We start from the raw sequence: 12,142 nt of genomic DNA on the forward strand, positions 1-12,142 counted from the left end.
TATTCTGAAATAAAAATTAAATTAAAATCTAAAATATAAGGGATCTTAAAGGATAAGACAATGGACGTTGAATTGATTAACAAATTTACCAGTTGTGTAAATTTATGGTATAATATGTATACGCAGAGAATTTCGGGATTTATACGTCGTCTTGAAATGTTAACATCATGGAAATACAAAAACTTAACTATAATACAAAGTAGAACGATGTCTGTTTGTACCGAAGGATCTCGCTAACCGTTGAACCGATGGGGTTCTCCTTTACAGGGTAGCTTCTCATAGGTCCCGGTAAGGTGTTTAACTATTTTCTTTGGGGATGGGACACTCCCAACCCCCTTAGAGAATGAAAGTACCTCCCAAAATTTTTTCTTTTTGAAACTAAAATTAAATAGTGGGGTCGACTACCAACCCCCCTAAAAAAAATCCCCTCCCCCCCCCCCCCCCTAAAACAAATAATTTTTATTTATTTTTCTCTTAAATCTAAAATAAGAAAAATTAGGTTGATCGATCAACCCTCTTGGGGCAAATGCCCTAGAGGCTAGGGGCAAAGCCGCAATTTTTTTTAAAAGCAATAAAATAGCTTTTAAAACTAAACTTATAAGACAATTTTGCTATAAAGATTTCTTATTAAATAATTTAATTTTTACATTTTTAAAGAGGTTTAGTTATAAATCGGATTGCAAATAATAAAAATACAATACAAATAGCTTTTTATAAATCTAAAACCACGAAGAAGCTACCTTATAATATTTATTTATCGCATATTATTATAGACAGCTTTTTCTGCGGATAATAAAATGATAAATTATAAGATTAGATTCGAGGGGCCGAAGGTCCGAGGTAACAAAACTGTATTAATTTTAAGATTTTTCATTTTGCTATTCGTAGAAAATTGACTATGATAAAATACGATACATGATTTTTCAGTATGGCTGAGAACAGGTTCTAATCTAGCGGATATTAATTGGTTTCGAAGCTATAACAAAAACATATTTAACTTTTTATTGTGTTTCTTATAAACACACACAAACAAACAGACAAACAATCAATCTCTGACATCTACTTTCACATGTACGTGTTTTCACTGCAGAGGTTTGTAACCAACTGAATAGTAAATAGCAGACATGGTACAATAAACATATGTGTATACCTCAAGCTTTCACTTACCACAATGGATATAAAAAACATGGATAAATTGACACGGGAAAATTTGTCGTCAATTTAGCTTACTAATATGGACCTCATTCATTGGCGAGCTCGTCATCCAGTAGGAGGGGAGGGGTTTGGGTAAAAGGGGGGATAAGCAAGCTTCGAGCATCACTTTATCAGAGTACATTAATATTTGGTGTAACATCCCATTAATAATACATCCATTCTTCTTAGTCCTTTGACGTTTAAAGTTTACTTAAGATTCAATTTCCTTTTAAACATTAACATATACAGATTGAATACTTTAGTATAAAGTTAATAAAAAGTATTTTAAATAAGAGAAAACAAAAATTTATTACAAAAAGTACAATTTCTTATTTTTTTTCCTTTTTAAAAATGTGCTTATGTTAACGCAAACAACAATTTTAGTAAAATATATTTTCAAACATTTTAAAACTTATATTTAATGTCTACTGTCTAGTAACCTATTATAAAATATGTTTATTTGTTTGTTAAAATCTCGCTAACTGCAGAACTGAATTTAAAGTTTTGAGACGCTTCTTATATGTCCGTAGATGATAGCTGTTTGTTAGGTTATAATAGTTATTTCTCGCACCGTATTATAAACAGCTTTCCGCGGATATAGAATGCACCTCGGGGCTCAAAAAACTGGTTTTAGTCTTATGATTGTAAATTTTTATATTCGTAGAAAGCTGGATATAATACGATGCTAGACATAGTTTTTTCGTATGGATGAGAACCGGTTCTTATCCACCGGATTCGAATGAATGCGAGAAAGTATATTCGTGTCCGTTTGGATTTAAACTTATAAACGAGCTCATCTTCTTATTAAGGGAGGGAACTTGGGCTGTTTTGTTTATTATAAGAGTCTCCAATGTTTTACAATTACGTTTTCTTATGAAATGGCTCAACAACTTTAGAGATTTTCAATAGTTTCAAGCACTAATTGTAGTCTACACTAGGTTGTACATCAATTTATCAGCTGTTGTCTTAACCCTTTGGATCCTTGTGTCGCGCTACAAGAAAATATTAACATATTCGTATGCACACCTCATCTCGTATTTTGGTTTACTTGCCTTTACACCTGACTAATTATAGCACACACCGGTGAGTTTCAACCAATCAGAGGAGAGCTAGTGTTGTTAAGTGACTAATCACAGCTCGACAAATACCAAAACATATGAAGTATGCTAAAATCTTATCTTATTTTCATAATATGAAGGAAATAATATGTCGCGTATGAAGGAAAGGGATAGGTCAATAGAAGATTAATCAATCTTCCTCTTATTTTCGTGCATAGCTGAAATATATAATTTTGAATTGATGAGAGAAAGAACGGATTGTAGATTAAATTAAAGGGTTTAAATAAAATCACAAATGTAACAATTTATAATGTCTGTATGTCCGTCCGTCTGTCTGTCTCTTCATTAAGATCTCGATAACCAATGAACCGATTGAATTCTACTCTTCAGGGAATATACCTACTTGTCCTGTGGTGGTTTTAAACTTTTTTCTTGGAGGGTGGGACACCCCCCCCCAAAAAAAAATACCCTCCCCCCCCATTTTTTTAGGCAGTTAATTTAAAAAGGTGGTTTCAGCACCAGAGGTACTTAACTTTTTTTTTAAATTAACTCTTGGGGTAAAGCCCCTAGAGGCTAGAGGGGCTTTGCCGCTAGTTTAACATAAAAATCAACAAGAATGACATCATCCATTAGTAGCGAAGCACAAAGAAAATTATGGATGGGAATACGGATAAGGAGATTTAAAAGAGCATTTGTCAAAATCAAAAATGGGCTTATGGAGAAAAAATCACGAAACCTCACTAACATAATAACACATTTTTTTATATTTATTTTTTTTATGATGACGGACATACCGACGGTGAAAGTAAATTACACACTGGATGCTCAGCACAACAGGAAATTTAATTTTGATTCTATTGTCCACAAAAATTATGAAATCTGGACCAAAAACACCAAAGATATGGAAAAAGCTACCTGATGTACAAAAATAGAAAAATAGCCAAAAACCTGTTCATGTTTAGTTAATTATGCTCCTTTATGATGATAATGTTGACAAAAAGTGTATCTTGAATAAGGAGCCGAGAAATTCACATTTCTAACAGTCGGAACAAACGGACGGACATTTGGAAAAATAGAAAAGGTTTGCGACTAAAAATGGAGAAATAGACTTTATTAAACACTAGGAAAACCACTAAAAAAAGCATTAACAGATAATATCCTCTAAATACGGTGATTTATTCAGCATTTTAAATAATAACTTTCCATGTATAAGTTTTTCTATATCTTGTAGCGCAGCTACTCTATAATTATGGTTTGTAATAATCCAAGTCCGTCGTACTCTTTACATTTATATTACTATGATTTTTTTTTCAATTTAAGTACTCCCCCCCTCTAGCCTGTCTAGCTGCAGCGCTCGGCCCACTAGCCTATAACCTAACCTAATTGAAAAAAGCGATGCAGCTTCATAGTTTTGTCGGGAAGGGGGGGGGGGGCGGAGTACCAAAATTATCAAAATTGAAAAAAGAGTATAACGCACTTTTTCTTGAATGAAATAAACATTTTATATTATCTATCCTCTTTCTTATATAAAAGTAGCAGGATATCTATCTGTGTCTATAGTAAAGAATCTTTACCGTAAAGATTCTAAAAAGTCCAGGAAAGTTTTATAACTATTATTTGGGAGTTAAATCCTACCAATAAAATCAAACAAGAATAAGTGAACCCCCCTTTTACACTTTTTTTTTTCTTTCGAAGCTACTTCAGAAATACAGAGCTTCTCAATGTCATACCAGGGGCGAAGCCGCTAGTATCTCATAAAACAGTGTAATTACTGTTGCTGCGCTTAATATTTACAACCTCTCCTAATCTCAGAAACCGTAATTCAGTAAATTATATTGCTGAACAATTAAATATTTTTTTGGCATAATTTTGGTGTAAAACTTGTTTTGTGCTGTAACTAAAGGGTTGTGGTTAAGAAACTTTGTTTGTCAGAATCATGGTTCCTTGTTTCTGCTTAAGCTAAGTCTATTTAGTCTAAGAAGATTTAGAATTTTAGGAAAAGTAAAAAATAATCTTTCAAATCACCTTTATTCTAAAGTTAATCTATTATTGATGAAGCGAAATAATCGGATTTGGACACCAAGAATTTTCCTAATTAAAGTTATTATGTATTCAAAGTTTTATAACCTAAGTTATCTCATCCGTTGGCTTAAAATCTTTGGGGTATTGTTATTGAATTTTGATTGGTTGGTTACAAGCTAGTAGCCTTAAAACAATTTAACCAATAAGTGAAATATCCAAGTAATAATAAATTCATTATGGAGACACAGACGATGCAACCAAATAGTCATGATATTAATTCAATCATTAAATAATCTGTTAAAATGGTCGTTTGATATTGAGATATTTAAATGGACGGCAAGAAATCGTTTTCTTTTACCAGGGCTCGGCTGCCGTGCGTCATCCGCCTGTAAGCCTCAGGGAAATCAACCTTTTACAATTTTAAAAATCAACTGAAAATCCCTCCTTACAAAAAAATTTCAAAGCCCCCAAACAGGTTTATATATGAGACTTAGCAGCGGCTGAAGCGCGGCTGCCGAGTCCTGCCTTTATCATAGTTAATATTGGTTCTTTCCCACAAAGTGCTGGGCGAACCTTTTAATAAATTAATACTTGTACAATAAAATTTACAGCAATATTTATTTTCAGGAAAGGCTAATAAATCTGGATCTGAAAATGTTAGATTCTGCAATAAGATGTCCGCCTATTGAAAGCAAGATTAACATGAAAGCAGCAACTTCACAGCTCTAACTTTTTCACAATCAAATTAATTGTATGTTATGATATCCAATGCATTAAATAATTATGAATATTAAAAATTTATTCTCGTATTCATTCGAATCCGGTGGATAGGAACCGGTTCTCATCCATACAAAAAAACTATGTCTAGCATCGTATTATATCCAGCTTTCTACAAATATAAAAATGTACAATCATAAGATTAAAATAACTGTTCTTTGTTTCTTAATTTATACATTAGGAAAAGTCGACAATATAGACTGAAAAATGGCGCGACAAAAGAAAACGCGCGGAAGATTGATATCTTATTTGTCTGTATGGCAAGCAAACCTATTACTTTTAATAAGTTTGTTTCCAGTATGGCTTCCAAACCGATTAATATCCGTTGGATTATCAGTTCTCAGTCATACTGATCAATCATGTATGTTTAGCATCGCAATACAGACAATTTTCCACGAAAATTAAAATAAAACCATAAGAATTAATACTAGTTTTGTTATCCGGGGCCTTCGGTCCCGCTGGTCTCACAAAACTGGTTTTAATCTTATGATTTTGTATTTTAATATCCGCGGAAAGCTGTTTATATTACGATGCCAAATTTTCATTCTATACAAAAATATCCATACTTTTAAATCTTTGTTTGTCATGTTTAATTTTATATTTTTAGTTTACTAGTTGAGTCATTCTTTTATATTTGTCATTTCCTTTATGTAACAAAACAAGGATGACAACATCCATAAGTAGCGAAGCATATATAAAAATATGTATAAGAATTAAAAGATTAAATATCAAAAACAAGAATATTAGGGGGGGGGGGGGAATCACGAAACCTTTTCAACATTTATTTTTAATTTCTTAATATTTATATTTCAGTACAATGACTGACAGACTGAGGGTCACATAAATTACTTACTGGATGCTCAAAACACAGGGAAATTTGATTTTGATATTATTATCCACAGAAACTTTGCAAAACGGACCAAAAACACTAAAGACATGGGGAAAATTGTGAAAAAATAGCAAAAAACCTGCTTAAAAGTAGTCTGATTGAAAGAAATGTCTAGTTTTATACTTAATTATGCTCCATATTGTTGGAAATGTCAACAAAAAGTTTCAGCTGTCTATCTTTTCTAGGAGCTGAGAAAATAAACCGAAAGCTTTGAAAATAAATTAGATATTAAAATATACAAACATTGGAATAACAATAAAACCTAATTATGAGGTTAAGTCAAGTAGCTTTTCCTTAAGATTTAATAAAAGATACCATCACCTAGGACTAAAATAGCAAAGCTTTCTCTTAAGCTACTTTAGTACATAGGCAAACGAGCTTTGACAGAGTATTACAGATCAACACACTTTAAATAAACAACATGTCAGATAAGAATTATAGTTTAGCTTCGTTTCTTCAAAATTGGCGTTGAAAAAGATTTTAAAACTTCACAGGACGTTCATCAATGATTTTTAATAACGAGATAAGTAAAACTATTTTTGATTAAACATTTATGGTTATATACAGAGACAAAAATTCTAAAGATAAAAGTTGGATCATGGAAAGAAAACAAAGTAGCGGGCTTCGACGTATTTTCACAGTAGCTTTTAATGGGTTATTTTATTTTGGTAAGGATACGTAAATTGTAAATGATTGGCCCGCAATGCTAGAAAATTGGCCTCGCAGGGTAAGAGTTCCTGCAGGGGCTAGAAATAGGAGAAAAGCCACTGTGAAAATTCGACGAAACCCGCTTCTTCGTTTTCTTTCCACGATCCTAAATGTTATTTATCACATCCTATCATAGACAGCTTTCCGCGGATATTAAAATTATGAAATGAAAAATCAAAAAATGAAACCAGTTTAATGATTTTTGTTTTCATTTTCGTGGAAAATTGTCTGCAATACGATGCTATACATGATTAATCAATATTGATGAAAACCGGTTCTAATCCATCGTATAATAATCGGTTTCAAAGCCTTACTGTAAAAACCAATATGTACAACATTTTATCTCGAAATTTGGATGATTTTCTTTTTAATTGTCTCTTTCTCTTTTGATATGCTAAATATTTGCAACATTGCAAAAAATGCTATGATTGTGACTAATACCACCCCCACATATTCTAAAAGGTTAGCAAAATAAAACTAAGCTGGCCTTAGTCATTTGTAGGTTAGTATCGAAACTACTCTATAACAGGTAGTGTCTTTTTGTCTGTATATCTGTATTTTTGTCGATAATGAAATGTATTTCCATTTTTTTGCAACTAATCCTTCAATCCAATAAAATAAAGAAGTAAGGCTTTTTGTCTGAAGTTTATGATTTCAATAACTACTGAATTGATAAAAGTTCTGTTTTCTAGGGACACTTTACATAAGTCTTAGTATAATTTTGGGCAATTTTAATTCTAGATTTAAGCCGTCGGTTGGTTTAGGGCTATTTTTTCTGACCCCTTCAAATATTAAGCCCTTAGATGCTAGTCGAAAAAGAAAATTACTCTCAATGGTTAGCTGTATATATTGCTTATGATACTATTTGACGTAATTGTCCTTGTTTAAACAAGGATGACAACATCCAAAAAAGTGAAGCACTGAAATGGTAGGACAAACAGACATTAACACTTGTATAGTGTCAGAACTGAATAATCATAATATAAATGTATAAGAGTCAAAGCAAAATTGTAAGTAAATTTGTTGAAAAACTGCTTGATTTCGGATAATGTTTATGGACATACTTACATTTTCAGGACTTGATTATAGAGTTGCTTCGCTTATTACATTATACTTTGTTGTCCCAGGAATCAATATACCAAAAGTCCGATCAATCGGGTAATTAGATCACATAAAAATTTGTTGTTAAAAAAGTAAAAAAATCAACATGTTGAAAATGGAATCAACATGCAAAATTTGAAATCGATAGGACAATTCTAACATGCCTAAATTAACGAAAAAAGCTATCCGTTACGGATGGACGGACGGACCGACCCTAATTATAGAAAAGCTTCGCTTTTAAAAAGAGATTCTATTTGATTGTCTTGCTATCTCTTGAAATAACTAGATTATATTAAATTAACGGATATTTTGTTTATATTACTTTGTGGATTTGTAGTCCTGCTAATATTCCAACATTTAAGTTAAGAAATTCTAAGTAACAAGCCCACTATTGACTAAGTGAAATGCATGGACGAACATGGACATATGTTCTGAAAATTTATTTTGGTATCATTGATTTTAGTAAACATAGAATTTCATCTAATGACTAGGCAACTGTTATACACAATACAAATTAGTTAGGTTGGGTTAAGTTAAGTTATTTAGGTTTTTATGTAAGTATGCTTCTACCTACCATTACTGTTAAATTGGTTATTTTCGGCTTTCCAGAAAGTCCTAAAAACTTCAGCGAAGTAGTTTAGAGACTTTAAAATAAGAACAAACAAACGAACAGTTATGCCAACTAGTTTACTATAAATGAATAGACATACTATATCTAGATTACGCTTCTGACATGATTTTTCGTCAAATCTTAAAAGGAACATTATTTGCAGACGATAGTATTGTTTACTTTCGACTAAAGCTGAGGTGGATTCTTTAAAAAAAATAGACTCGCTACACGTTGGTGAGGCAAAATTATTTTTGTGAAAAATCATCCAAAAGCTTATTAAAAATCTACAAAAATTAAACAAAATCATATGTTAATAACCATTTAATGATTTTATTTAATTTTTATAGATTTTGTATGCGATTTTTGAGGATTTTTTACAAAAATAATTTTGCTTCACCAGCGAGTAGCGAGCCTATTTTAAAAAAAAAGAATCCACCTCTGTTTGAAGCTTTCTCATTTATGACAAAAATTTTTAGTAAGTAAGTTTGATTCAGTAAAGCTTTGTATTAAGAAATGATATTGTTTACAGCTGACTTTTATCTATGTATGAAATGAAAAAAAACATGCCTTCGTAATGAAATGTGTACACAATTTCAACCAATGAGATTTAGGTTATGATAGGATTGTTCTATTGGCTTAATCAGACATTACCTCTCTTGTCTTACTACCTTTATTCTTTAAATTTAATGGTTTTATGAAAAATGAACCCTGTCTTTGGGCAAATGTTGCTTTATGCCATATTTAGATCACTGAGTGTATCATACAATATTACATATTTAATTATAATAGCATAAAACCTGGCCACTCTTTACATCTTGGAAAAATACAATTAGTCATCATATTTTCAAGGCAAGACTCCGGACGCACTGCATAATGCATAATTCTTACCGAAAATTTACACATGTTGATGTTGTCAGATTCTACTGTATTTTAAAGATTCCTGTAATGACACGGTAAATTCATATTGCATATTCATTCCTATTCATATTCATATTTAATTTTTTTATAGCTGTAAAAAAAAGCGTTGATACTCAATAATTGAAAAAGTTAGTTTTATGTTTGATTTGTTGACAATAGCTTTCATGCAAGTTATCACCCTTAAATTTTTTTTGCAGTTTTTCAAGAAATATATTCCATAAACCATTGGCTTTAAGCAATCACTTCGACAGAAATTTTGGGCGGGAGAGAGAAAGAAATAGAGAGAGAGAGAGAGAGTGTGTGTAAGTGAGAGAGAGAGTGTGAGAGAAAGAGAGAGAGTGTGTGAGAGAAAGAGAGGGAGATATAGAGAGAGAAAGAGAGAGAGAGAGACAGAGAGAGAGAGAGATAGAGAGAGAGAAAGAGACAGAGAGAAGGAGAGATGAAAAAAAAGTAAAAGAGAAATAAGTTTTCTCGAACTTATGAGCTATCAGCGACGTATTACTAAACGAATATACAAATAAAATTATGGACATGCAGGATCAGTGATAGAAACAAAACAAAATAAAATTTTTCTATATTTAGGTTTGTCTGTAACACAATATTAAAATTTTGAGCGTCTATTTTAAACATTTTATCAACAACTAGTGGTTGCGACCCTAGAAGCCTCTAAGCGAGGGGGAAAAGTCGACCCGCTTCCCTCATTTTCAATTTGAGATTTAAAAAGAAAAAGTAAAAAAAAAAAAATATTTTTGTTGGAGAGGAGGGGGGGGGGGTATTTTTTATAGGGAGGGTGAAGATACCCTCTTCCAAAATACTTAAAAACATTCCTTGAACATATAAGAAGCTTCACTGTAAAGGAGAACCATATTGGTTCAGCGGCTAGCGAGATCCTTCGCTACAGACATAAAAAGCTTACTACTTTATATAATAGGATATCAATTAACAATGTTTACATCAAAATATAAACCTATAAACTTTAATTTTAGAATAATGATTCATGTGATGATGTGACACAATAATAAATTGTCTTCTATGAGTTTGGTAGGTCTATAAGTCAGTTATCCATCTTCTTATGATATAAAGTATTAAGATTTTTTTGTCTGAAGTTTTATATCTGGAAAATATAAGTTCTACTTTTCAGAAAAGTATTATAACTGTCTCAGGATGGTTTTAGGCTATTTTCCTTATCTCCAAGGCCCTACCTCCTAAAGGTTAGGGACGAAGCAACTAGTATGTAATATTCTCCTCAAATGGATATATTACTACTTGGATCTTACACCAGATTTTCATGTTCTCTAATAAAGTGAAACACGCAGCGTACCAAACTAACGATTTCCCCCTTCCACCACCTTTACCCCACCCTCTCGCCTCTTACTGAATGAATGAACTTACCAATAAACGTGTTCCATGTTAGCAATCTAAATTTACTACAATTTTTTGCTTGTCATAATAATTCAACTTATTATATTCTTATATTTTTCTGCCCTGGAATATTCTAGAATATTTGATAATACGGCTATGGTGGGCGCTTAACTCCCACCTGTTTAAATCAAAACTCTTGCATACACACAGACAGATATACAGACAAACACAAATGAAGAGAGAGAGAGAGAGAGAGAGAGAGAGAAGAAAAATACTAAAAGAGTTGAAAAAGAGACATAAAACAGCAAAAAAAATTTAAAAAGTATTAAAGAAAAAGTTAAAAAGGATGGAGAAAAAGAGAGATAAAAGATAGATAGAAGAAATTTTTAGTAAATGTGAAAAGAGAAAAAGTAGATAATGAAAATAATAAAAAAATGAGAAAGAGAGGGGGATAGAGAGAGAGAGAGAGACAGAGAGAGATAGAAAGAGAGACAGAGAGAGAAAGAGGGATAAAGAGAGAGAGAGAGAGAGAGAGATAGAGAGAGATAGAGATAGAGATAGAGAGAGAGAGAGAGAGAGAGAGAGATATATATATATATATATAGAGAGAGAGAGGGAAAAAGAGAAAAAGAGAGAGAGACAGAGAGAGAGAGAGGGACAGGGACAAAGAGAGAAAGAAAGAGAGTTGAAAGCGAGCGAGAAAGAGAAGGGGGAGAAAAAAAAGAGTTTAAATGAAAAAAAAAATTAAAGAAATTAGATGAGAGAGAAAAATAGGTGATGCAAAACGAGAGAGATAGAGAGAGAAGGAGAGAGAGAGAGAGAGAGAGAAAGAGAGAGAGATAGAGATAGGTAGGGAGAGAGAGAGAGAGAAGGGGGACAATCAGCCATCATACACACATACCCAAAATGGGACTGGTTCATGCCCACAGATGAGTCAGTCATCATTGCGCTCTCAACCACCTCACACACACGGTGTATATATCTTATACTACTACTATTGCTTGCTTGGTCATACTTCGAGGGAGAGAGAGAGAGAGAGAGATTAAGAAAGCCGTGTAGTAGTAATCTATTTTGATCAGTGAATCAAGTCTAGCGCGCTCAAACACCTGTGCTCATATTTGACATTGTCAACTATAGAAAGGTCAGGAGGGGGCTAACTAAGTCGTGCATCTAAGTGATTTGTAATCAAATTGTCAACTCAAGAAAAAGAGGTTAGTGTATTTGTACATTTTTTTTGCATATTTTTTTTGCGGATTTTATTATTTCTTGTGCGGGTAAGTTTGAGTATTTTGTAACAAGCGCAGCTGTACTAAATATAAAATCTGACGGTACATTTTAATTTTATTATTAATCTCAATTGAATTCGTCTTTCTCATCTATTATTTAATTTAGAAAATCTAGATAACAAGAGCTCAATTCACAAAAAATGAATTTTACATATTTATTTAGATATTACAAATTATTTCAAGCATTGTTGCTCTCTTCAGATGTCAATGTAAAAAA

General features: G+C 32.2%; 1 protein-coding gene across 4 annotated transcripts in view; it reads left to right on the forward strand.

The window, feature by feature from the left end:
• Positions 1 to 11,574: 11,574 nt before the first annotated feature.
• LOC145334254 (uncharacterized) overlaps positions 11,575 to 12,142 on the forward strand; it is a 120,233-nt gene continuing 119,665 nt past the window's right edge. The window contains exon 1 of one of the 4 annotated variants that reach the window (XM_080179634.1): positions 11,575 to 11,850. The gene's annotated coding sequence lies outside the window, so the exon portion shown is untranslated. The remainder of the gene's footprint in view (positions 11,851 to 12,142) is intronic. The other 3 variants (XM_080179632.1, XM_080179631.1, XM_080179630.1) reach the window with 3 other exon arrangements.

The sequence above is a fragment of the Acartia tonsa genome, chromosome 12, assembly GCF_053477335.1.
Source record: "Acartia tonsa isolate MP-2025a chromosome 12, ASM5347733v1, whole genome shotgun sequence".
In the NCBI taxonomy this organism is placed as follows: Eukaryota; Metazoa; Arthropoda; class Copepoda; order Calanoida; family Acartiidae; genus Acartia; species Acartia tonsa.